Here is a 22,984-nt window from a genome sequence, read left to right as displayed (position 1 = left end):
CCCACAAAATGCTCTGCAGTCAAGGAAACCCGCTTCACTTTGTCCAATCAGGTTAAGCACCCTGGGATATCCTGCAGGAGAACTGCTCCTCAGCGCTGGCCTGGGAAGTGCTGGTCTGGTGGGATGTGCATGAAGCCTTGGGCAGAAGAGCTAAATTTGAGTCTGGCTTGGCACAGACCAGCTGCTTGGCTATCAGGCTTGACCAAGATAGCGGACCACAGGAGCCAGCCTACATAAACACCAGAGCCATTAGAACAGTCAGCTCCAGGGAGGAGTCTGGCATCCTGTCACCCAGGGCTCACCTTATAGTAGTCGCCCACCCTATGGTGCTGGGTCTCCCAGGGATGAGGAGGAGGGGAGAGGGAGGGGGAGGAGGAGGGGGAGGGTCCTCCCAGAGCCCATGAGGCAGAAGCTGCTGAAGACTGGGAGGTTGCCCCCCTCCACCCCGCTTCTCCCCACCTCAGGAATGCTGTCTGCTTACAGAAGAAGCTAGGACTTGTTGCCATTAGCAGTATTCCAACCCAAGCCTGTGTTGATGCTTAGCAGATAAGAAAAGAGACCAGAGACAGGCCAGAGAGGAATTTAGCACCAGAGCCCCAGAACCCACCCCCTTTGCCCTTCCCTCCTCAGAGGCCACATGGAGGGGCTTCCCAGGATTCCTCAAGAGCCCAGGAACACAGAAATGGTCACATTAGCCTGACTACAGAAGGCAGGGCCTGGGGTCACTTTGAATTTGCCCTGTACCCAACACAATCAGACCATCACAAATGACACTAGAGGGACTAAAGGGACTAGAGGGACACCTGGTGCCTCAGTCAGTTGACCAGCCAACTTCTCGTTTCAGCTCAGGCTCAGGTTGTGATCTCGGAGTCCTGGGATAGAGCTCAGCTCAGCAGGGAGTCTGCTTGAGGATTCTCTCCCCAACTCCTTCTGCCCCTCCTCCTCCCTGCGCGTGTTTGTGCACACACACTCTTTCTCTCCCTCTCTTAAAAAAAAAAAAAAAAAAGACACAAGAATTTGGTGCATAGATTCCCTCCCTCCTTCGAGGTAAGGACAGAAGAGAGAGGGAGGGGGAGGGAGGAGCTGGGTCTGGAGGGGATAAGCAGAGCAGCTCACCCAGGATCTTATCACCCACATTGAAGAATGTGGATTTTAGTTGAGGGACAAGGGGAGGCCACCTGGGGTGGGGGGAGGGTGATATCACTGGATTTGTATTTTAAATAGATCACCCTCTCTGACTCACTTGGAGGGGACAGGAGAAGTGAAGAGCTGCAAAGCGGCCTGGACGACCCAGGAGTGGACTTGCAATGTAAGAGAGGGGAGTCTCAGGACGGGGCTAGGGGGGACACTGGTTAAATGCCACAAGATGAGGACAAATGAAGGCACAGGTGTCACCCTGTGATACTACTGCAAACAGTCAAGCTCAGGCCTCAGGGAGAAGCAGGAGTCAATGCCCACCACAGGCATTTCCTCCAAAGTAAGAAGTAACCTGGCATCCCAGGGCCTCTCCAGCCTAAGTGTCTTGGGCATAGATCTCAGGCATCACATGTCATTCAGACCAAAGTGCCTAAATGGGTCTCCCCCACTAAGATCCCATCCCTGTCTTCTGGGCTATAAGATACTTTCTTAACTAATGAATCAATCAACCAGTGGGGGCAGAAGGCAGAGCGAGAAGACGCCCCGTTGTCATTCCATTCAAGAATTCTGACACTGAGCATGCCCATCCTGCCTAAAGAACAAGAACCTCGTGACCTTTAGGACCCAACCAATTCCTGTACCCAACACCTCCCAACTGTCCTTCCAGCCCCCCCCCCCTTCCCCTGCCAGACACTCTCCATTCTAGACATGGCTCCCTAGCGGAGAGCCTGTGCTCCGTGGCCAGCTCTCCCATCACCTGGGTAGACTTCCCTAACACCCCAGTACATTACTCATCTAACTCCCTCCCCTCTCCAGACCTGATGCCAGCATAACCTCCTTATACCAGAAGCACTGCTTCTCTGCCTGTTTTCCCATCAGCCCTCAGACTCCTTGAAGGCAGGGACTGTCCCCCACACCCCGACCCCACACGCAGGTGCTGACTGAGCCCAGGGATCACAGAGAGGGTCGTCAGTTAGTGCTTGTGGAAGTGAACCAAACTGTCCAAGATGCTTGGGTTCATGGCTCACGGTGTGTCTTCTTGGCTGCCCAAGAGAACAACCATTCCAAAGGAAACCCTCCTAAACCCTGCTGTCTAATGTTGAGGGGGTGGGGCACATTAGCAACAGGTTATGCAGCTTTCACTCAATGGGAAGAGGCCGGGTGGAGAGGCGGAGAGGCCTCCGGCTGAATCTGCAGTAAGTCACCTGCACTGGACCCTCGACTTTGCTTTTAATTGGTTCAATATTTGCGTAGTGAGATCACACACGGGCCTCACCTCCTCCGTGATGAGCTTTCACTCAGCCGCCCTTTGGTTCTGCTGATAGGATGGTTTTTCTCTCCTCAAGCATGTGAGCAGTTTGCTAGAACCCAATGCAGAAAAATAACCATACTGAAAAGATCTAATTATACGGCTGCTGTCTCAATGGGAAAGTGCAGCATGCTGGGTTTCCTTTTTTTTTTTTTTTTTTTTAAGATTTTATTTATTTATTCATGAGAGATACAGAGAGAAAGGCAGAGACACAGGCAGAGAGAGAGAAGCAGGCCCCATGCAGGGAGCCCGATGCGGGACTCGATCCTGGGTCTCCAGGATCTCGCCCTGGGCCGGAGGCAGGCGCCAAACCGCTGAGCCACCCAGGTGTCCTCATGCTGGGTTTCCTGAGTCCACATCATGACAAGCAGGGAAATGCAACCTGAGATGAGAAACTAAAGACAATTTCTGAAGACCACTCTGCCCAGGACCCACCAGGCCTACAGCAGCTTGTTATTCTGAGTGATGTTTAAATAATACAAAAAGAAAAAAAAAACACACAAAACAAAACACACACACACAGAAAAGCCCCGAGTAGCGTAGCCACTACCACCAACAACCATCCCAATGCTATTCCTGCTGGGAACCCTATCCCAGGCACCGGTGGGTCCCCGAGGCCCAGCACATGTAAGTGCTGAATAATACTAATGAACCGGAGTAATGGGGAAGGTTCCAGCTTCCCAAAAGGTTCGAAGTCCAGGGGTCAAACACCATAGACTCTCTGCCACCCATTCTCAAAGTGCCTAATGATAAGACCAATAACCCTGCACCTTATTGTCCAAACTGAAGTGACTTCTAGTGTGGTTCGCCTCCCCCTTGAGCAGGCAAAGCAGCAGAGGCTCAGAACAGATGGCCTCCAGGATCACATCACCTTCCTCCTCCTCCTCCTCCACATCCAACCTTCCAGCTAAATGTGATGTTCATTTGTTTCTAAGAGACATATGACCGGCCGAGGTCAACACAAACTTCCTGAATTGATTAAGTAGTCATTTAAGTCAACTCTGATAATGAGCTTCATCACTGAAAGGGAGACAGCCCTTCCAAATAGTGATAACTTATTCATGACCTTCCCAGAAGGCGTCTTAGAAGGATCTCAACTCAGGAGGCAGCCAGACTGGCCCTAGAATTCCAGACCCATTCACTTCCAGACCCACCACTTAAACAGAACAAACTTTGCCCAGTTGCCTTGGCCCCCTGGGCCTTAATTTCTTCTGGGCTTATAAAAGGGAAGTGCTATCAGCTTCCCCGCCCCCAGGACAGCTGTGAGTACGAGAGAGCATGTGGGGGTGCAGCCCCCACCAGGTCTAGCTGACAGTCCCAGTTCTGCAGCATGGTCGGGGCACTGCTCAACTCATAGAACTATTGTGAGGCTCACAATGGGCTAACGGAGGAGCCGTGCTTGGTGGCGCCCCGGGGCCTGCAGGCCCCTCTCTCCACAATCTTTGCCTCTTCTCTCAAGAAGTCTGTGTCACCACTGAGTCCATAATGACTCAGTCGCAAGCTCTGCCCTCACACAGCCCACTTCGGGGGGTTTTGAAGTCACATCCTGCCTAGCCTAACTCAACATGATTTATTCCACCCCAGGAATGTAGCTCATTTCCCAGAATTTTGTAAAGAACTTTCAAGAGTTTGATCTTGCAAGGGACTCCATTTACAGGCTCAGCTGGAGTGGAGGAGGAGATTTCGTTCAGCTCAGACCTGTAGGCGGGAACCACACAAAGTCAGGGCTGAAAGGGGCCCCCAGATCTCATCCTGGAGTGCCAACATTTTTTTTAAATCTCAACCCACAGCTTAAGAAAAAAAGAGAGAGAGAGAGAATTTAATTTAAAGGCTTTTAATCCCAAATACACACAAACAGGTCAAACAAAAGCTCCATAACATGATATATACATGCTATTCTTGGTATTTTCCATTTGAGTCTATTTTATTTCGTGTCTAAAAACACTGGTTGCCGCCTATGAAAGTAATTTCACCACCCACCAACAAGGTTTCCTTTCAGTTGACAGTCTGAAAAATGCCAATCTGACACAACTGTCACTGGGTAGAGGCAGCTCGGACTGGTCCAGTGACCAGACCACAAGTGACCCAAGACCACAAGTTAGGTCAGGCAGAAGCTGGAGCCCAAAGCCAAGCGAGGCTCGGTGAGGGTCAAACCTGCAGCAGGTAGGATGGCAGTCACCTGACATGTGTCAGATACATTCATCGCCCACTGCTCCATCCCCTGATCCTGACAAGCTCAGTAAAGCTCTGGCATGCATCCTGTGGCTCTGCCCTATTCTTGCTCCTCATCCTCCCCCTTAAAAAGAAAAAAAAAAAAAAAAAAAAAGACACTCAGAGGTTCAGGCAGGTGAAGCAAACTGCAAGGATGTGGGCATTTAGGAAACATCCTTTGAGGACCTGGAGCCCAGGGGGGCAAACGTGCAAGGACAGGGTTCCCTTGGTATGCGGAATCCCAAAAAATCCAATCCACTACAATCAGAACATCACCCCTCCAGCCCTAGCTAGTTGCCCAGAAGTGATAGGATAGTAACAGGTTTTTTTTAATATATTTTTTTAAGATTTTATTTTTTTATTCATGAGAAACACAGAGAGAGAGACAGAGACATAGGCAGAGGGAGAAGCAGGCTCCATGCAGGGAGCCTGATGTGGGACTCGATCCCGGGTCTCCAGGATCATGCCCTGGGCCGAAGGCAGGCACCAAACCACTGAGCCACCAGGGATCCCCCGATATTAACAGTTTAATGCAAGAAAGATCGCTATCCTATAGAGATGAGCTCAGAGAGGTGCTCTCTGCATATTTATATCCCTGGGGTAGCATAACCTAACCCTGTAATGAACAGACCCTCATGTCTGTTAATAGCCTGTCGATGGCATTTGTTCACACACACACACACACACACACACGTGTGTGCACATACACACTCTATAAGCAGGAAACCCAAAGTTCTCTCTAGATCATTGGTTCTGAGCACTTTCAGCCAGTAAGGACCCCTTTGGGAACTGGATGAAGGCAGTGAACCCCATGCATGCCACCTTACAGAGCTCACCGAGACCCCCCACGTACAGTTCATCAGTTACAATTTCAAAGGCAAAAGGACCCTCAAGTGACCTCCTTCTCCACCAAGGCAACATGAAAGACCTGAGAGGATCCTCTTTCTTCATTACCCTCCAGAGGCATAATCAGGATCTCACAGAAGAGGTCAGAGGGGGCAAAAGACAAACTGCAGGGCAGCCTGGGTGGCTCAGCGGTTTAGCACCTGCCTTCAGCCCAGGGTGTGATCCTGGAGACCCGGGATCAAGTCCCACGTCGGGCTCCCTGCATGGAACCTGCTTCTCCCTCTGCCTGTGTCTCTGCCTCTGCCTCTCTCTCTCCCTATGTCTCTCATGAATAAATAAATAAAAAATCTTAAAAAAAAAAAAAAGACAAACTGCAGTCAGGACAAGCCAATAGTGAAAGTTGGCACGAAAAGTGGAGGAGTCAGGATGGTGGGGCAGGAGGCCATTTCCCCTGAGCTGCTCTGGATCACCTTGGACTGCAGGAACAAGAAATCCAAACCTATACAGCCAACAGTCTCTTCTCCCTACATCTCCATCACTTTGGGACTATTCATGAGTTTGCCAGCAGATGCCAGCCCGGGGCACATGGCAGCCTGGAGGACAGAGCCAAACCCTCCCAAGAAACTAGGGTAGACAAGCAGCATCCCAGAGCCTTTGGCCTCCGGGCGGAGCAGGGGGATAAATCACTTGAATACTAGTCACACCGTGAAGATACAAACACACATATTGGGGCACCCGGGTGGCTCAGTGGCTTAACATCTGCCTTTGGCTCAGGGCGTGATCCTGGGGTCCTGGGATCAAGTCCCACATCAGGTTTCCTGCAGGGAGCCTGCTTCTCCCTCTGCCTATGTCTCCGTCTCTTTCTCTCATGAATAAATAAAATCTTAAGAAAAAAAAACCCACATATGTCCCACTTTATGGAAAACTTCAATTACTAGAGAAGGCTAATAATCAATCCCTAGAGAAGGCTGGCCAACCCAGCTGTCCTTGAGCAGGGAGCCTGGCTGCGGGGATGACCTCAGCATGTCCTTCACCAGAAACCTGGCTGCTGCTTATTTTACCACCCACCAAGAACTGCTCCTCTGCCCAGGCCGTGGTCTGGTTCCAAAGGGGTCAAGGCTAAGCTGTGCGCTGGAAGGAAAGCACAGCAGCCCCCGCCCCACATAGCTGCCAGACTGGGAACGAACCCACCCCACGGGGTGCACACACGCAAACTGGTACACACACCGATGCAGGCACACCTGTGTGCATATGCACCCCAGGGATGCGGCACCAGGGCAGAACATGACGCTTCTGGAATCAGGCCACCCTGACTCCAGCGTCACAGTCTCCACTCACAGGTCGAGGGAATGTCTGGGGATGTTATTTCAGTGCCCCGAACCTCCCTTCTCTTCATCTGTAAAATGGGCGCTCAGAGGGCCCACGTCCCAGGACTGCGCTGGCAAATAATAACTGCCACTAGCACTTGGTTCTGAGATCTCGCCAATCGGCAAGGCGACCCTGGGTGGTAGGTTGTAGCCATATCCTGTTTTGCACAAGAGGAAACTGATGCCCAGAATATTGAAATGCCTCACTCTAGGACACACAGGTAGTAGCACCTGGTGTCTGCGCCCTAGAGGTCTGCCTCCTGGGCCTCCTGGCCGGCTCACCGCTTCACTCACCCTCTGAGCAGGTGCTGAGCAGCAAACACCTGAAGTCTGTAAAGAGCACAGAGGGATCAGCAGGAAGGGGAAGGAGCCCGAGTGACCCACCACCTGTCCCGCCACACGCCGCAGAAGGGGCAGCCCAGTTTCCCTGGCAAACTTCTTTTTGACCTGACTTCCCCCCACCCCTCCCAGCTGTCCCCTTCAGATCCCACTAGCGAGCTTGGAATTTAGAGCACCCACTGGAGTTGTCAGAGACTTCCAACCACAACCAATTCGGAATGTCCCAGGTCCAGGAGCACAAAAGGCTGCCTGGTAAAGCCCCCGGAAGAGCTCTGAATCCTGCCCCTGATCTTTGCTCAGGTCCACACAGAGTATCACATTCTTCAGATTCTTGTTTGAAAGCCAGAAGGGGGGGAGGGGAGAGGCCTCCACTATGTCAACCTAAGGATAATTAGAGCCTCTGACTTGTTTTAAAGGGGAAGAGAGCCATCCTTTCCCAGCTTCTCTTGAATACACTGGCCTGCCAAGGTGTGTGATACTGCAATAGTCCGCACATAAGGGGCTTCGCATCCTGGAAGCGTCCTCACTTAGAAGAGACCAAGGCTCCAGTGCACTCGGCTATTAGGTGGTGGGGAGGGATGCTGCTAGATCCTCAGTCTCACCCTCAGAGGCCACTGTCCACTCCTTCTCTGACACAAGGCTTGAAGTACTAACCAGAAAGTCAGCAGAACTAACTCCAGGTGGTTTGGAGGAAGGAACTGAGACAGTTGGAGTTGAGAAGTCACAACACTGATGGGGTCCTATAAATGCCACAGTGCCCAGTGGCCAGTAATTAATCCCATAATGAGGCAGTTTTCATAAGCACTTGGCGCAACACAGCCACCTCCTCCTCACCCTGGCAAAGGCAGGAAACAGTCAGTGGGCAGCAGGCCCAGCTCTGGGCAGAAGACAGACTGAGAGCAGGGTACTGTGGGCTAGCAGGCGGCTTGGAGGCGGTGGCACTGGGAAACTGAGGGAGAAAAGCTAGTTTCCCCCACAGGAACCAGGCTGACCAGACCTCACACATCTGGCTGTGCATCCCCACCTGCTGCCGTGTCTCAGAAGGATAGGGAGGCTGTATACCTGGGCCCACAAGCCAGCGAGGCGGCACTGGGCCTCGTGACTCTAAGGCTATGTACAAAAGCACAAACTACGAACCCCCAACTTCACAAACATAGCCTGCCCCTCGCCCCTATTGAAGGGGTTCATTGGGATGAGAAGGCAGGAGAGGCAATGAAAGCAGACATGGAACATGTAGGAGCAGGGGAGGATTGAGCTCTCTCACTGGCTACCTGGGGCTCGGCACTTAGGTTCTTTGAGTCTCAGTTTTCCTAGCTATAAAATGGGAGCACTGAGGTGCCTGGGTAGTTCAGTCCATTAAGCATATGCCTTCAGCTCAGGTCTGATCCCAGAGTCCTGGGATCAAGCCCCACATCACCCCACATTGGGCTTCCTGCTCAGTGGGGAGCCTGCCTCTCCATCACCCTGTGCCTGCCACTCCCCCTGCCTGTGTTCTCTCCGTGTCAAATAAATAAATGAAGTTAAAAAAAAAAAAAAAAAAAAAAAAAAAAACAGGAACAATATTACCACCCTCATGGGATTGGGAGACTTTCATTGCAACAACCTGAATGTGACTTCAAACTTTATCATGATAGAAAAAACTGATCACAATAGGTTTTTGAACCTATTGGATAAGTGGATAAAAGCAGGTATAAGACACTGGCACTGTGCTGGACAAACAGTATATAAATAGGAGTACCCGGTTGGCTCCATCCGTAGAGCACAGGACACGATCTCAGGGTTCTGAGTTCAAGGCCCACACTGCACATAGAGCTTACTTTGAAGAAAAAAATTTTTTTTGAAAAATTGTTTAATTTATATATAAGATCAAACATATAAACAATAGAGCCAAACTTTACTGAGCATCAAAGTCCTCTATGGGGACTCTCATTTTCCTCATTCCACACACAAGGAAAACAGGAGCAGGAAGGGTACATGGCTTGCCAAGGTCAAAGAGCTGGCAGGTGAGAAGATCAGGATCAGGACAAAGGGTCCTGCCTATTACACATTATGAGACGTACACACATCACAATGGTTAAGACTCAGGGCTCAAAGAAATAAGCTTTCTACCCAAGGTCATGCAGAGCTAAGTGCTGGAGCAGATGCTAAGCCAGCACACTCAGTAGAATGAATATATTGACCCGTTTCTCAAGCATACACTAAGTGCCGACTGTAGGCGAGGCCCCGTATAAGGGTCCCAGGAGCAACACCTCTAATGGGAAGAGCAAGACCTGAAAGCAGACCAGCTCAGAGAAGTGCCAAGGAGTCCCGGGTCCAGGGAGGTGTTGACACGGCAAAGGAAGCAGTATCTCGCAGCATCTAGGATTTTACACTTAATTCTACAAACTGTTACCCGTCACTTGTGTAAAAACAGTGTTTATGGCTCATCAGAGGGGAGAAGCCATCTTCCAAGAAGGACTGGTCAACAAGTAGGGGGTGAGGGGTACAATCACCCCGGAAGGAAGGCAGAGCAACCTGGAAAGAACACGAACCCGGCTACCCTGGACCTTGATCACAGTGGAATTGGCAGCAGAGAGGAGGAAGCAGGGTAGAAGGGAAAGGTGCCCTGGTGAACGAGGGGCAGGGAGCAGACAGGTGAGGGTACGGGGACCCACGGTGGGCAGGCATCCTGGAAGACTCTCAGTCCCTTCCTACGTTAGCGACTCCAAGGACACCCACATGGGTTCTACTAGCCACACTTTACAGAGGAGGAAACCGTGGCTTGGAGCAGTGACATAAACACCTGGGGAAATCCAGAAAAGTCCCTTGCACCTGGAAGAATGGAATAATCCAGGACTGCCCTGGATTACTGGAGAGACCGCTACTGACACACTGACACACACACACACCCTCTCTCTTCTCCCGATGCAGACAGACCTGTGTCCCACACCTCCCTAAATGCACCTGTTGAGGCTTTAACCCCAGGACCCCCAAATGGGACTGTCGTACGTGATGGGCCCTAACAGAGGTGATGAAGGTAAAATGAGAGCATTTGGGTGGGCTCCCCAATCTGACCGGTGTCCTAATAAGTGGAGGACAGGAGCTACAGCCACCAGGGATGCCCGTGCATGGAAGGCAGCTGGCTGCAAACCAAGGAGAGAGGCCTCGGAGGAAACCGAGGTGCTTGCACCTCGCTGGTGGACCCCCAGCCTCCCAGCCTCCAGGGCTCGGGAGAGAGAGTCCTCTTGACCACGCTGGCCTGGGGGACTCCGTGCACACCCTCACCTGAGCTGCTTGCCTTGCTGCTGCCTGGTTCGCACCCCTCTAGAATGTAAACCACAGACTCTGGTTGTTTCATCCAGACATGCGCCTGGCACCTAGGCAGTCTCCAGCAAACCCCCAGGAATTATACATATTTTTTTTTAATTTTTATTTATTTATGATAGTCACAGAGAGAGAGAGGAGGCAGAGACACAGGCAGAGGGAGAAGCAGGCTCCATGCACCGGGAACCCAACATGGGATTCGATCCCGGGTATCCGGGATCGCGCCCTGGGCCAAAGGCAGGCGCCAAACCGCTGCGCCACCCAGGGATCCCGGAATTATACATATTTTAATGAACAAATAAACTGGGTGAAAATAACCCACCTGCTGCTTCCAGAGTCACCCACTCCCTTACCCACAGCCTGCCGACTCCTGCTTTATCTAACTCACTAGTCCGTGTACCCACCTCCCCCTCTTCTGATATAGGAGCTGGCATGTAACTGCAGATGGTATAATTACCAAGACAACCTCTAGCGTATATCCATCACCCAGCAGTAGTGTAAAGTAGGGGATGGGAGAGAATCTATCAAGTGCTGCAATCTCCTAGCTCATGTTTTCTTCTTATTACCAATTTCCAGTCAATATGTAAAAAATAAAATAAGATGAGGTTAAGGCATTGGTTTTCCTTGGTTTGGGGTTTTTTTGAGTGTGCGTTCAATGGGTGGCATTGAGGACCTGACAACTGGGACAGAAAGTGTCCTTGTCCAACATGAGCTCCGGGCAGCCGGGTACTGATCCAGGCTGCAGGGGGGCTCAGGGTGATGGACAAAGCCTGAGACACCAACAGGACAGGAAGTGCCCCAGTGACCCCTCCTATCCCCACCCCATGGGGTGGGTGACAAGCCTGTGGCTCCTTTCTGAATAAAGGATCTCTCTCCTGACCTCCAGGCTCCCTGGAGCCAGGGCTGAGGGACAGGAACAGGGACAGTGCAGGGCTGGAAGAGGCAAGGAACACCAAACCAGAGCAAAGGCATTACATTCCAGGTTCTAGACCCTTGACCATGTGTATCTTCTCCCAGCATGCCCAGCTCCCAAAGAACTCCCTTACCATTACAAACACCTATCTGCTCCAAAGGGGCCACTAGGATTCTGAAACTTTCTCTTCACAACAAAACTAAACTGTTGCCACTTGTTGCTACAATCCTGCACCTTCCCTGGGCAGCAGGAGCCACAGCAGAGCCCCAGTGGCCTACTGGATGTTTCTGAGACCACCCCTGCCTCTCTCTGTGACTCAGTCCGCAGGGGATGGGGTGGGTGAGAAAGATCTCCCAGTAGGGCCAGGGGGCTATGCCCCCAGCCCCCCTGTGGACGAGACCCCTTGGAGCCTCTGCCCCTCACTTCCTCCGAGTATTTTCCAGCCCAGGCCTGTGAACTGCATCAGCCATTCAGATCTTCCTCCACTGAGCCCAGAAAGATCTCCCAGGTCCTCATTCCTAAGCTGTGCCACCACTAAAACCAAAGTGGTCTTCCATCTATTCAAACTGGGCACCCGAGCTGCCATTTCCTCCCGGGCTCACTTCTATCACAACCCACAACACTAGAGGGAAGTGCTTTTTCCCCCGGGGTCCAGAAGTGAGCCCTTTGAGGGCAGGGCCTATGACATCTCACGCATCTGCATTCTCATCTACCTCCTAGCCACCAGCAGTTTCTGCCCTAGTACACCCAGGGGAGCAGCTGCTGAATGAATTTCCAAAGGGTCAGGGTGGCCTGGGTGGCTCAGCGGTTTAGCGCCGCCTTCAGCCCAGAGCGTGATCTCGGGGTCCTGGGATCGAGTCCCATGTTAGGCTCCCTGCATGGAGCCTGCTTCTCCCTCTGCCTGTGTCTCTGCCTCTCTCTCTGTGTCTCTCATGAATAAATAAAATAAAATCTTTAAAAAAAGGAGGTCACTAAAAGCCATGGAACTTTCTGACAATGTAAATAATGGTTCTTCCCCTTTGTGGCATAGCCATTAAAATAATACCTGTGGAGACTGCTGGAAGACAGGAAACTTTACAATACTGAACACATGACATTACCTGTCCCCCTGTCACTTGTACACTGTGCATGCCTGTGTACAGACAGGGACCCCAGGGAGAAGCAAGCGGTGGATGCGGTGAGGGGCAAATCTGCTTCCGGTCAGCTTTGTTATTATACTGTTTGTGCCATAAACACCCGCCCTCATTTTACTTCAAAAAGGAAACTAATTCCAGCAACAGTTTCATCTTTCTCAACACTCCATGAAAAACTTCATCCCCCTAGTCCTTCAGCTGGGGACAAGCTGACCACACAACCAGAGGACCCAGGCAGACTGCCCAGCAGCCACCCAGAGGCTAAGGATCCGGGAGTGGAAGGCTGCACTCTCACATTTCGCAGAAAATGGCACACGGAAGTAGATCTTAATGGGCCCTGTGAGCTACGGAGGGGGCTGGGAGTGGGGCTGGGGCCCGGTGCTCCTCAAAGGAGAGGAAATCCTTTACCACCTGAGCAAGAATGCTCCCTGGACATTCCATGCCACGTCCCTACCTGCAATCAGCTCGGAGGCCGCTTCCTCCCAGAAGCCTTCCCAGAGGCCCCTGGGCCCTCTTCCCTGGGAGGCCATCCACTTCTGGAAACAAGGGCCCCACCTCCTTCTCCTTCATCTCCATAGTCCCATTACCCAGCCCAGTGCCTGGCATAGAGTAAGCTCTGAGGAGTGATACCTGAATGATGCAGGTCAGATAAACAAATGAAGAAGGAAAGAAAGAATGCACGTTTGCAAATGGGTTGAGGTCAAGAAGAGCCCACTAGTCAAGATGGCAGCAGGCCCTCTGGCTGGTTGGCTCTCCAGGGAAGACCAGCGAGGGCCCAGCTAACAGCAGCAGGCACGGCGGCCAGGATTCACGCTGCTCAGCCATGGTTTGTCACCTGCCCTCCCTTCGCACCAACCACATACATTTGAAGAATGGCCAGATGAGGTTAAAGGTGACGTCAGTAGCCAAGACAAAGCTACAGAACCAGCAACCCCACTCTGAACAGCCATTCACACTGTGGGATGGAGGCCCTGTTCTGCAGCAGCCCAAAGCTCTGCTCCTCTCATTGATTCTTGGCCACTTGTGCCAGTGGACGCCTTGGGACCAGCCCAACCTCTCACTGTCAAGTGAGGAAACACAAGTTCAGGAGTGAAGGACATCTATAAAGTCACACAGGGGTCTGCAATCAGTGCTGGAATCTGAATACCTGCTCAGTCTCCTCATCTGTAAAATGGAGCTAATTTCAGGACAACTGGGTGGCTCAGTGGTTGAGCATGTGCCTTCAGCTCAGGATGTAATCCCAGATCCTGAGACTGAGTCCCACGTCAGGCTCCCTGCAGGGAGCGTCTGCCTGCGTCTCTGCCTCTCTCTGTGTGTCTCTCATGAATAAATAAATAAATCTTTTTAAAAAATGGGTAATTTCTTACCTCATCGGAAATGAGGTAAAAATTAAATGATTCATGTAAAAGCACCAGCACTGTGCCTAGCACACAGCAAGTGCTCAGAAGAATGTAACTATTAGTACTCCTACTATCAGCACAGCTGGGACTTCAACCCAGACATCCTGATTCTCAGGCCAAAGTCCTTCCAAAGGAGCCTCTTCCTTCTTTCCTAGCCCACATTTCCCATCTTCCCGCCCCCAGCCCCGCCCCCTGGCAATCCTAGCCTCCAGGGGACTGGCTCAAGATGCTCAGAAATCCCCAGTCACTCAGGGTGCCCGGGCCTGCCTCTTGTGACAAGTCTCTCCCCAGTGTCCCAACCTCCTATCAGAGGGGAAGACTCCTGAGGATAGAGCTGGGCTCTGCCCTCCACCCACACTGAAGCCTCACCAAACCCAGCACAGTGAAGGCCATGCAGCAGCAGGCCCAAGGAGTGTTTTCACGACTGAGATTTGCCCAAGAAATTTGGCATCAACACCCTCATACCCAATAGCTGCTCTTAAAAATTAAAAATAGATGAAAACTGGGGGCACCCGGCTTGCTCACTCAGTTTAGCGTCTGACTCTCAGATCTCAGCTCACATCTGGATCCCAGGGTTGTGAGTTCAAGACTCACGTTGGGCTCCATGCTAGGCAGGCATGGAGCCTACTTTAAAAAACAAGAGACAAAACAAAAAAACAGACAAAAACTTTAAAATGACTCCCTGCCACCACTTCTCTTACTCCAGAGATTTCCAGACAAGTGCCTGAGCATGTGCATCTGTCAAGGAGAGAGATGAGTAAATGGCATGCTAAAGCACTAGCGGCCTGGGCCTCCTGTCCCCAGGCTTACAGGCAAAGGCCGCAGTGAGTCCAAACACTTGATACAACTAGGAGCCACCTCTGCACCAGGCACCGAGTGAGAACCGGGATCTAGACTTGAGGAAAGACCCCTGCCTCTGACCTCCAGGTCCCCTGACCTCCTCAGTCGGGTGGCTTCTAACATCTTCTCCCCCATCCCAGACCAGTTGGATTAAGTCACCCAAACCAGTCCCAATGCGGGTCTTTATGTTTATCAGACAGGAAGCTCCTTCTCCAGCCCAGTGACTTCATGCAAAACACAGGAAATTCGGTGGCTTTTGAACACAGGCAGCTCTAAATAAAGGAGCCTCTACGGCTCTGTAACAGCCTTTGTAAAAAAAAAAAAAAAAAAAAGGCTTCATTAACACAGCTCAGATCAGTGTGACAAGGTGAACTGTACCATGTGTATGAAGGATGCAAAGGAAGTGACCGTTGACAAGCTCAGCATCTGACGCACATCTTCTGGCAGGTTCCAATGCCATCCTCACCCCCACACTTTGTTATCAAGGGACAGACTTGTGGGACTAATTTAAAATCTTTAGGGGATCCCTGGGTGGCGCAGCGGTTTGGCGCCTGCCTTTGGCCCAGGGCGTGATCCTGGAGCCCCGGGATCGAATCCCACATCAGGCTCCCGGTGCATGGAGCCCGCTTCTCCCTCTGCCTGTGTCTCTGCCTCTCTCTCTCTCTATGTCTATCATGAATGAATAAATAAAATCTTAAAAAAAAATAAAATAAAATCTTTAAAACCTGACCACGTATTTCCTCCGGCCCAGGGGGGGACAGGTGATGTTGGTGAGAACATGAAAGAGGGGGGAGGAAAGAACTGGACTGGACTGAAGATACTTTACGTATCTTCACATGTAAATTACAAGCCTGAAAAAGCAGGCATCTCCTTGTTGCTGGTGGGGAAACTGAGGCAGTGGTCCTTTAGCTGCTGGAGAAAAGGCGAGGGGCTGCTCCCAAAGCCCTTCTTTTGTTCCCTCCACCATGAGTTTCGTATTGAAAATACAAGAAGTCGATCACCTCGGTCATTCAAGGACTTAAAACGACCAGCAATGAGGAGCGGCTAAGGGACAGGGGAAAGGCGGTGCGGCCCTCCGATCGGCCCACCCTGCTGCCTGGCGCCTCCCCATGTGAAATATTGATTTTTCGAGCTGTGGGAACTTTCAGCTGAAGGCGCCCTGTCCAACTGGAAGCAGTTCAGAGAAACCGAGAACACTTCCCACCCAGCGTCCTAACCGTGGCGCCCCTCCCCTCCAAGAAAGAGAAAGACCAAGGGTGTGGAAGAGCAGACTCTTGAGAGATTAAAGGAGCTAAGTATGTGTTGCTTGGCTAAACGGTGCATAAAGGCCAAGGAAGGGAAGATAACACTTTAAAAACACTTTTAAAACGAGGCCACGTGATTTCGAGAGAAAGGCGCTGAGTGAAACCAGGAGCCCCACGGCTTTCTACCAACTCACAGAACGAGCTTTGGGCAAACGGCTCCTTCTCTGATGGGGTGGGTGGGGGGTGAAATTATCCCTAAGATCCCCTCCGGCGCACACATCCTACGATTCCAAGGAAATTCCGACGGAGGGTTTTCACTGTCGTTCGTTTTCTCTTTTAAGCAGGCCACCAGGTGGAATGAACGGGTCAAATGAAAGGGACAAGTCTCCAAGGGGCAAAGTCCCGGAACCGAGAGAATGCCCGTGGAGGGGGTGGGAGAGAAGACCCCCAACCAGGAGGCCCCCTTCTCCTCGGGGTGGGGCGGCCTGTAAGGCCCCTGAGACCGAGGGCCCGAGAGGCACCCGGGAAGCCGCCGGAGGGCGGGGAGGGCGGGTCGAGCCGCTACACCTCCCACTTCCCTCCAGGCCTCGCCCAACCTGCCCGGGCAGGAAGCCACACCCTTCGGTGGCAACTTCCGGGAGGCCCGGGAGGCTCCCTCCAGCCACTCAGGGAGGGATCCCGGTGGAGCAGCTGGAGTCGAAGGGCCGCAGTCAGGCCCCAGACACTCCCGGGAAGGCCTCACCCTCAGCCAAAGGCCATCCGAGGGCCCCTCTGGGCCCACCTGCGCGGGCCGGGTGCTGTGTCCCAGTCTGGGTGCTGAATCACCTCAGGCTTGGGAAACTAGAGGGCAGGATGGGGCCTGAGAGGTGCCAACAGAAGCCCGCCTCAGTTACTTTTTAAAGAGACACACATCAGGGGCAAGAGGGCAGCTCCTCTCCTGCTCCCCAAATATCTGGTGCCTTCACAGCACAAGGTGAGGACAGGGGGTAGGATACCAGCCAGCATCCAGCCTTCAAACCATCTGCCCACGTGGTGGCAGGCCCATTTTAGACTCAGGCTCATTTTGTGCACTCATGTGTGACTCATGCCATTCCTCTAGGAGGCCCAGAGGCTGCCAGGCAGGGGACACCGGCCTGTCCGAGACCCCGATGGGGGGTCTTCTGCTGGCTTTGCCACAGAAAAACGCCAACTCGGTGGTGAGCAGTGCTGGCAGCTTCTCCAGGACCCACAGCATCCAAGGCTAAGACAGTCTTTCTTGAGAAGGCGATCAAGCCCTCCAATTCAAAACACCCTTTTGATCCCATTTTCTCAAGAACTTGGGCTTTTCCAGTTATTAATACGTTAAAGCCACAGGCCAGAGGCCGGAGGGACAACTGGGGATGGAAGGGGAAGGATCGCTCTAGTCATTACAGTGACCCCGAGTTTTAAAAAGTGAATCCAAAAAAAAAAAAAAAATGTGAATCCAAGCGAATAAAGGTCTGGGTTAGCCCTATGGTCAGAATGGGCTTCCCAGGAAAGAACAGCATATGATTTGGAGTCAGGGGAATTGTGGGAAGCCTGGCAAAAGGGTATCCCGAAATACTTTCCAGACACACACTGCGGGCTTCCTTTTCTCTTACAGCAAAGAAAAAGCAATCATCTATCATTTCCCAGAATATGAGGGAGTGGATCAGAATAGGCGTTTGTTTAAGGGGGTTACTCTGGCAATATGATGTCACGGGGAAGAAAACAGGACCCAAAACGTTGCAGCCACGAGAGCAAGTCAGTCCATTTCCGAGACCCCTCCTCCTTCCTTGCACACAACAGGCACTCATTATGAAATTGGGAATCAAGAGCAATGCGTTTTGAAGTTGAAGCCCACAAGACTGGCCAAAGACCCCTTAGTTTCCACAGGTAATAAAACTAAAAAGGCATGTGATGCTCACTCCCACTCCTGCTTCCTGGGCCCTCCTCCCCTTCTGGAAGCAGCCACAATCCCCAGCATCTCAGTATCTTTCCATGCAGAGCCCAGGCGACATACTAGGTTTTACATACTACTTCGCCCCTAGTTCTTTCCACTTGCAACGTATCTTGCAGAGTGCACCCTATAACTACTCACAGATCGGCCTCATTTTCCCAGGGGCTACACTGCAGGATCCCCACTGTAGAGCTGTGCCATGATTTATCTGACCCTTCTGATGGACAGTTTGCTTGTTTCCTGTCTTTTTTTATGACAATGCTGTAAAGAATATCCTCAGACACTTCCTCTTGCATATCTGAGCTTATCTGTGGGTTGAATTCCTAGAAATTAGAGGGACTATGCTTTGGCAGACATTGCCAAACTACCTTTAAAAAGAGAGTTCTCACAATTTATGCTCCCACCGGTAGGGCATGAGAGCGTGCCCTCAACACGGGGGCATCTCGGAGAAATGAAAACTGATTTTGCCTGTTTCCCGGGCACTCTTGTGTTTACCTGGTGGGCACATAAAGTGGCATGATGTCTTTGTAGGATGGCAGGGCCCTTTCTATCAAAATCAAATTGTCCCCCAACCAGAGCCAGAGACCAGGTCTCCAGACCCCAGGGTCCTATGCTCTTTCCAAGTCACCCCTTGGCTCTACCCTGGACTTCCTGGACCATGGGAAACCATATTTTAGAACTAAAACCGGGGGCAGCCCGGGTGGCTCAGTGGTTTGGCGCCCGCCTTCAGCCCGGGGCGTGATCCTGGAGTACAGGGATCGAGTCCCGCGTCGGGCTCCCTGCATGGAGCCTGCTTCTTCCTCTGCCTGTGTCTCTGCCTCTCTCTCTCTCTCTCTGTGTGTGTCTCTCATGAGTAAATAAATTAAATCTTTAAAAAAAAAAAAAAAAAAAGTAGAACTAAAACCGGAGAGAGTTTGTACACCTTCTGTCTGGGCCAGACCCTGAAATGGGGCTACTGAGCACAAGCTTGTCACAGAGTGCATCCAAAAGCAGCAGCGGATGGGCCCCCCGACCCACCTGGGCTTCACAGCCCGCAAGCACTGCATGCACGTTTGCACACACATAACCACTCCTTTTGAGAAAGCAGAAAGAGCCCTGAGCAGAAGCAAGGAACACCACCTACCCTTCCCTCCCCTGTGTCCCTGCCTGAGGACCCAGGTTGAGACCTGTTATTCACATATTTTCTTAAAACTGACAGAGCCACTATCTATCAGGCCCTTTACACACCTGATTTCTTTTAGTTCTCACACCTAATCCCTGAGGGTAGGTATTCATTCCCATATTACAGATGAGGGCATTGAGGCTCAGGGAGGTTATGTGACTTGCCTAAGATCATAGAGCTAATTAAGTGGCAGGGTCAGGATTTGAAGCCTGGCTCGCTGCAAAGCTCCTGAGCCCACTCTTCCTAACTCTAAGAATGGCATTCTGTGAGTCCCAGGAGCACAGTCACTTCCCAGGTGGCAACCAGGGCTCCATTCTGTTGTCACCAGAGGACTGGAGCCCAGGAGTTCAGTGCAGCAGGGGTTAAGGCCAAGAGGCAGTGACTCTCTGGAGCTGCACGGGGGAAAGTGCACTTCCTGCCCCTGCGGGCAGAGATGCTGTTTTATGCTCAGCAAATTAGGACGTTTGTTTAATTAAGACGACACACAGATTTTGTTATTCTAAATATTTTTGGAACATGATGCTTGGGAGGAAGCTGTCAAGGCACGGGGTTTTTTTTTTTCCCCCTTTGCTTTGGGTTTCTTTCTCCCCCTTCCAAAGAAGGGTAAGGCCAGGCTCAGAGGAAAACAACAGCCAACCCCTCCCCTCCTTTTGAAATAAAGATGTCAAGCTGGTAAGGGCTGTCTTAAGTACTTTATTGAAGGATTAGCTAGAAGAGGAAGTGAAGAAAGCACAGTTAGCCTGGTTTCTAGCAATACCCTCCCAGGCTACACAACAATGCTGCATTTTCTAAGTGTGCTTTTCTCCTTCTAAAAAGCTAACAGATCCTTGTTTTGTTTTTTCTGGAGCAGAAACAGGCAAAAGGCAGCCTGTGATTAACATGCATCCTTCATCCTGCAAGAGGGAAGTTGTCCCATCTCCAACCCCTTAGGTTAAAAAGTTAAAAAAAAAAAAAAAATTGAAAACCAGAGAGCTAGGACCCTGATCCTCTTTCCTCTCCCTTCATGTGCCCTTCAGGGAAGCAGCCCCACAGAAGGCACCTCTGGAGCTGAGCGGCCCTTCCCTGCACAGAGCCTGCCAATCCAGGCACCTGGATCTGCCCACAGGCACTGCCGAGGCTTGCTGAGTGTGAAAAGTAGAGCTCTTTGGTATCACCCGGCAGCCAAGTTGGGGGCACAGTGACTCTCAAATTACACTAAGCCAATCTCTTGATTGCTCAGTTATGCACTAAATGAGGCCTTCCTTTCCAACACTGAAGGCCTGCCTCAGTTTGCCAGATCGGCAGCCAGATCAGCAGTCAGCTCAGGCAGCGAGCTCCTTCGGAGGCAGCTTCCCTCTTGCCCCCCCCCCCCCCCCCCCCCCCCCCCCCCCCCCCCGGACAGAAGTGGTGGCCCCTCTCGGAATTCCTCGAGTCCTTTGAGTCCTTTGTCTCCGGCATGCTTGGGATACTCATCACAGGCTGCCTTTGTATTTTGATCATTCAGACACTATTTCCCCTGAAGGACTGTAAACTCCTGGAGGGCAGAAGCTTCTGGGATCTCCGCACAGTGGGCTGGCTCCCTTCTCCCAGTCCCCATGACTCACAGTACCTTTCCGAGGACCATGTCATCTTCACCTCACATTAGAGTCATCTACAGATTTGTCTCAGCGTTCCCTAAGTGCTCGAAGGCAGGGGCCAGGTCTTACTCAACCTCACACCCCTCCACCACCTGGCACAGAGCAGCCAGTTAAATATTTGCTCAATTACACATCTGTGTACCCTCCCCCTGCACCCAGCAGCCTTGAATATAAATTGACTAATATTATTAATCCAGCGATTGTCTAAACAGGCCTTAAAGCAGCCTCCCTCCTACCAAAAGGGGAATAAACCACCAGGTGGTTATCAGGCAGGTCTCAGTGGAGTCAGAAATGGCCAGTGTTGCAGGAAGCAGCTAAGGCTCTCTTCCCCTTCAACAGTTACTCAACAGTTACTTTGAGGTCCTCTTAAACCCAGAAAAGGATGCAGTGAACCAGGAGTTGTTGCGCCTCCCCACTGCCCAGCGGGGAGAGCCGCCGGGCTCCACGACCTACCAGGACCTGGGACTTCCCGGGAACCTTTCTCCCCACACCGGCTGGGTGGGGCCACAGACTGGGGCACGGACCTCACCCAGCCCCCACCTCCAGGCAGCCGCCAACCTGGTCCTGGAGGTCACGGCGTGGTTACAAACGACTGGGCTCCCTGCGGGGATTGGGGGGGGGGGGCGGTGCAGTCCAGCCCCGGGTGTGGTCCCAGGACAGGATGGAGGGAGCCCCCCCCCCCGCACCCAGCACGGAGAAGTGGGGAAGGCAGGTAACAACCCCGGATCTGGCCCAAACGGGGACGATGCACGAGCGCAGGCGGGGTCCCGAGCGGCAGGGCCCAGCTCCCAGCCCCCGCCCGCGCGGGGCGGCCCAGGTGCGGCGGAGTCAGGTGCGCTGCGGCGGCCCGCGCGGAGGGCTGCGGGCATTCCGGGGCCCTCCTGCCGGGGCGGGGTGCGGGGGGCTGCCCGGGGAGTCCCTCCCGCCCCGCCGGGCCCCGGGCCCCACGCACCGCCGCACGGCCCCCGGCCCCCGCCCCCGCCCCCGCCCCGCCGATCGCGGCGGGCGAATGAGGAAGTCGGCAGCGGAGGGCGGAAACCGAGCCGAGAGCAATGTCTGCGGCAGGACGGTCCGATTCTGACTCAGGCGGCCGCCCTGACAGCTGCCAAACGGTCCCCGCCGGCCCGTTACCTCCGTCCGGAGGCGCCGGCTGACTTCCAGGGGAGCCGCTGCCCCGACCCCCACCCACGCCCCTCGGCCCGGCCCAGCCACAGCGGCGCGCGGAAGGGGTTAAGAAGTTTGCCCAACTTGGGCACTCGGCGGGGCGAGGGCGGGGCGTGCCCGGGCCGCAGGGGAGGTCGAGGCTGCGGCGCCCCGCCGGGGGGGGGGGGGGGGGCGGGCTCCCGGGAGCGCCGGCCCAAGCCTTCCCGGGCTCCCGAGGCCGCGGCTCCGGCGGCGCCCTCCGCGGGCGGAGCAGGGGGTCCCGCGGCCCCTCCCGGAAGGATGCGGTGCGCCCGCCCGGCCGCGCCGGGGCCGAGAGCCACACGGCAGGCTCGCCCCGGACGCCGCGCGCCCCGTCGCCCCCACCCCGCCCCCGCCCGGGGCGGGACCGGCCGGCGGGGCTCGCTCACCTGAACCTGGATCCGCGCCGGGGAACGGGCGCCGCTTCTCCCGAAAGGGCTTCCTCGAGCGCGCGGGCGACGGCGGGGTGGGGCGAGCGCGCGAGGCCGGAGCTGCAGCAGGTCAGTCTCGCTCAGCCTTCCGTGCCCTGCCCGGGAACCGCGGTGATCTGCGCGCCTCACCGCACCCAGCTCGGCTCCTCGCCGCCTCCCCGCCCCGCCCTTGCAGCCGCCCGCCTATTCCAGCCCCGCGCCGGCTCCGGGGCGGAGCCTGGGGGCCCGACACCGCCCCCCGAGCCGCCTCGCCCACTCCAGTCCGTCCCCGGTCTTGATGGACAGGCCTCTTGGCCTGTAGGAAGGAGGGTGGGCGGGGCCTCCGGGGCCGGCGGGGTGGGGCACTCACCCTCCCCATCCGCCCCCACCTCCACCCGCTCCACCTTCCTCCGCGCTTCCTAGGCGGGAGCCCCGCCCCCGTGGGGCGGGCCCGACGGACAGCCCGGTTCCAGGGGGAGGATTGACACGCAGAGCGTCCAATCAGGAGGAGGAGGAGGCGGCTCGCGGAGGACTCGGGCTGGGGATTTGGTGCCTTGCCGGGCCGGGCGAGGCCGGGCGGGAGCCGGCGGGGAAGGTCCGCGGCGCTGACGCCCC

General features: G+C 53.7%; 1 protein-coding gene across 1 annotated transcript in view; it reads right to left on the bottom strand.

The window, feature by feature from the left end:
- The window catches only part of MYH9 (myosin heavy chain 9), a 91,473-nt gene extending 68,963 nt beyond the window's left edge, over positions 1 to 22,510 (bottom strand). The window contains 1 exon segment of the mRNA NM_001110767.1: positions 22,349 to 22,510. The gene's annotated coding sequence lies outside the window, so the exon portion shown is untranslated.
- Positions 22,511 to 22,984: the final 474 nt, after the last annotated feature.

The sequence above is a fragment of the Canis lupus genome, chromosome 10, assembly GCF_011100685.1.
Source record: "Canis lupus familiaris isolate Mischka breed German Shepherd chromosome 10, alternate assembly UU_Cfam_GSD_1.0, whole genome shotgun sequence".
Lineage (NCBI taxonomy): Eukaryota > Metazoa > Chordata > Mammalia > Carnivora > Canidae > Canis > Canis lupus.
This window is presented reverse-complemented; position numbering and strand designations above follow the sequence as displayed.